At 36.7% G+C, this 3,985-nt stretch overlaps 1 long non-coding RNA gene across 2 annotated transcripts; it reads left to right on the forward strand.

Annotated features, from left to right (window-relative positions):
- The first annotated feature begins 405 nt into the window (after window positions 1-405).
- On the forward strand, window positions 406-3,307 carry LOC127098005 (uncharacterized). 2 transcript variants are annotated; one of them, XR_007793253.1, is made up of 6 exons: window positions 406-872; window positions 954-1,312; window positions 1,552-1,931; window positions 2,027-2,761; window positions 2,858-2,920; window positions 3,022-3,307. It is a non-coding gene; the product is annotated as an uncharacterized LOC127098005 (long non-coding RNA). The 2 variants fall into 2 exon arrangements; XR_007793254.1 differs by having other exon boundaries at window positions 2,858-2,907.
- Window positions 3,308-3,985: the final 678 nt, after the last annotated feature.

Here is a 3,985-nt window from a genome sequence, read left to right on the forward strand (position 1 = left end):
TCCTAAAAATTGAAAGGATGATTAATAATTTTTTTTATTAACAAGTAAGGTATTAAAATAAAAGTTGAGTAAATAAAAATGTTATTATTTTTAGCAATAATACCCTAACATATATTTTACATGTACTTATATATTTTAAAAAAACAAATTGGAATAAAGGAATGAAGCAATAAACCAACAAAAATAAAAGAAATGGGCTTAGAGTGAGGTAAGCCCAAAAACTGGGCGGACTGTAGCAGTAAAAAGGGGGGGGGGGGGGGCGAAAAGCCAGAGATCCTTAGGCCCAAAACGGAAATGAGAGCTTGGTGTGCTCGGTCATTAGCAAAACTGCAGGCAGCTGTACAACTGTCCTGCACACATGTTCCCCAAGTGACCATTGGCTTTCCCAACAACAACATGTGATAGTGATAAGACCGAAAAACTTATGAATTCTGCACGATACAGACCAACGGTGGCCTTTGGGAATTACAAAAGTTTTAAATATATCCTAAAGCAATAAATGGTAATGAAGGTCCAACAATATATTCAATGGTCATAAATGAGAAAAACTGAAAAGAAACAACAATTCTCTCTTCTCACGGTCCGATTCCCTTTATTATTCACTTTTTTCGAAAATCATCTTCTTTTTTTCTCAAAATAAATTTCTCTCTTCATCCTTACATAGATCTACCATTGAATTAGAAACCAGAAAATAAACAAACATCGGTCATCCCTCAATAACAAATAAACATAACCTCGAATTGAAATTTGGACAACGATTTAATCAACCAAACAAAATCCAACAGTGAAGACAATGAGAAAGTGTACCGATTTAAAGCTTTCGTCTGTCCAGATCCCAACGATCCTTCAAGCAGTTCTTTACACGATTCACGGTAACGCTGATTCTACCTTGTGATTCACTTTTCCTTTTAGCCTGGATCTTATTCTGATTTCGGTGTTTGATGATGGCTCAGATCGTGGGTGCTCACCGAGGGGTTCAATCCAACTACCTCAAAGTTTTAGCGAGAAACTCTGAATAGTTTTCATGATTTGGACTTTAAGGAATTCAGGTAAGGCTTTTTGGCAGAGTAACAGTAGGGGTCCCCTTTTTGCAATGATCAATGGTCTCTTATATAGAGAGGAGATAAAATGGTCCCTCCTACATCCGCTGGCAGGAGGGAAGCGCGTCAGTTCGTTAGAGTAAGATCCTCCCCCGGATTTGGTGTGGTCCAAAATTAATGTGGTAAGCACGAGTTTTGTCGGTAGTGAAATCCCTCCATGATGCGTGGCCCCTTTGTTGAGTTTCTCTTGGATTGTTACTGCTGTAAGACAGGTAAATGTTGTGGTAGAAATTTTGATTTTTTATTGCTGTAAAACTCAATTTTAACTGAGGCAAGACTCTAATTATTTCTGGTTTAGTCCCTCTTCTTATATGTGGACTTCTCAATGTACCATTTGTATGGATCATGATAAAGAGTTTGTATGGTTGTCTAAGGCACATATATTAAAAGCTTTTGGATCATTTCTTTATTGGATGTCTCCTACTATGATATCTGCTATTGTTTTCCTCAGATGTGCTGTTTCCAAGAGTGCACCATTGAATGCTGAAACCATTTTCACAGTTCTTGCAACATTGAGGAACATGGAAGAACCTGTTAGAATGATCCCTGAGGCTCTATCCGTTAATATTCAAGTTAAGGTTTCCTTCGACCGTCTCAATAACTTTTTGCTTGATGAAGAACTAAACAAAGATGATAGTGAAAGAAACTTCAAGCAATGTTCTGTTAATGCTGTGGAAATTCAAGATGGCAACTTCATTTGGATCGTGAATTTGTGTCTCCAACTTTAACATATGTAAATTTAGAAATCAAACGGGGACAGAAAATAGCAGTTTATGGACCAGTTGGTGCTGGAAAATCGTCACTTTTGTAATTCCTAAGATTTCTGGAACAGTAAGTCACAAATAGAACACTTACATTTTTATCATGCCAAATTCAAATCATCACTTTCCCCATGTTTCACTATAATGGAAAACATGTTAATGTAGGTGCCAGTCTTGCTTATGTTTTCTAAATCTTCATGGATACAAAGTGGAACAGTTCAAGCTAATATACTCTTTGGCAAGCCAATGGACAAAACAAGATATGAGAAAGCAATTAAAGCAAGTGCCTTAGATAAGGATATCAATGAGTTTAGCCATGGAGATCTTACAGAAATTGGTCAGAGAGGGATAAACATGAGTGGAGGACAAAAGCAAAGGATTCAACTAGCTAGAGCAGTCTACAATGATGCAAATATCTACCTTCTTGACGTTCCTTTCAGTGCAATTGACGCACATACAGTTGACTGCGCTTTTGGGATTAAGAGCTTCTACTGCTTTCTTCTCAAGCTTCACTGCTTTTCTTTGATTCAAATCCTCCATGATTTTACTAATATTTTCTCTCTTATGTAGGCTTCATCAGATTTGAGCATTTTGGATTTCGATATACCTTATTCCATTACCTTTGTAGCATCAATATCAATTGAAATTTTGGTGGTTATTTCTATAATGGCTTCGTTTGTTGCCTCACCTTATTGCCTATTGATGGGAACCAATGGCAATATTATGGGATTAAAGGCTGCAACCTTTGTTGATGATTTGGACTACTTGCTACAAACTGATATGCTAACATTGCAGACTTGAATTTTTACTCGATGCGAGTTTTGTTCAGATTCTGGCTTGCTGTAGCATGTTTGTGGATATTACATTGTTGCCGACTGCATTACTTCATGGTTTTGTGAGGTATTTCAGTAGGTTAACTCATTGCTTGGCCTTGATGTGTATGTTCTGACTTGGTCCCATTTGGCTTATGTTTCATGGGTTATGCATGTATTGTAGGCACTGTATGATGATGGTGAGCTTTGATGGATTGGTGCAAGCCTGTTTTGGTATGGTTCTACAGTAAGTTTGTTTTGTGGTTCTGCATGTGTGAATTATGGCTTTTGTTTCATGCTCCTTGTAATTCTGACTTGGTGATTATCATGTTTTGCTTTGTTTTGTAGGTAGTGTATACATGTAGTGGACAATGGTGGATGGTCAAAAGTTACATGGCATCGAAATTGGATTTGGGGAGCAACATGTAAAAGTGGCTCACTTCAAGATCAAGGATCAAAGATTGGATATCAGATTAGAATTAGGATGGGGAATTTATGGATTTAGAAGAAAATAGGGGTTAAGTCGACTTTGGTCAAAGTTGACCAAAAAGTCAATTGTTGACCAAAGTCAACATTTGGTCAACGTATCAAATTTTGTATTTTTGTGATGTTATGAACATTATAATGGATTATAAATGGTTATTTGAATGGTTTTGAATTCATCTTGAATTGAAATGAAATTGAATCTTGAATATGAATGGATACTTGAAACTTGTATGGAATTTTGGATTTGATATTGAATGGACATGACTTGATAGTGATATGAAACTAAAGTAATGTACCTTCATGATTTAGATTAATGCCCAAACGAATCAATTAATTAATGGGATGACTATCCAACCTCAATCAAACAAACATCCATGGGTTCATTCAAGAAATGCACAATGAGACCTTTACCTAGAGGACCCTGGCGGAGCCATAACCCTAAGTGCAAGCTAATGAAGTTTCAAAGTGCCAAGAAGTTTTAAGGTTATGATGTATGTAATGATATCCGTAAAACAAAAAATTCCCGGACAAAATCGGGGTATGACAGTTGCCCATATTTAATTAACTTGAACTAGAAGGTAAGAATCACAACGGTCTTCATACATTCGTGGTGGAAGGTAATTAAATACGAAAAGACCCGAATTTTGTCCCTTGGAAATGCAATGGAGAAATGCAGAAGGAAAATGCAACAAATTCTAACAACATCTAGGTATTAGGGGTGGAATGCCAAATCAATACCAACCCTCGAGTCGACATTTAAACCCTTCAAAGATCGATGTAGGAACAAATGTGGGACTAAAATTGAACAGGCTTTCTGGCACCAAAA

This window comes from Lathyrus oleraceus, chromosome 6 (genome assembly GCF_024323335.1).
Source record: "Lathyrus oleraceus cultivar Zhongwan6 chromosome 6, CAAS_Psat_ZW6_1.0, whole genome shotgun sequence".
In the NCBI taxonomy this organism is placed as follows: Eukaryota; Viridiplantae; Streptophyta; class Magnoliopsida; order Fabales; family Fabaceae; genus Lathyrus; species Lathyrus oleraceus.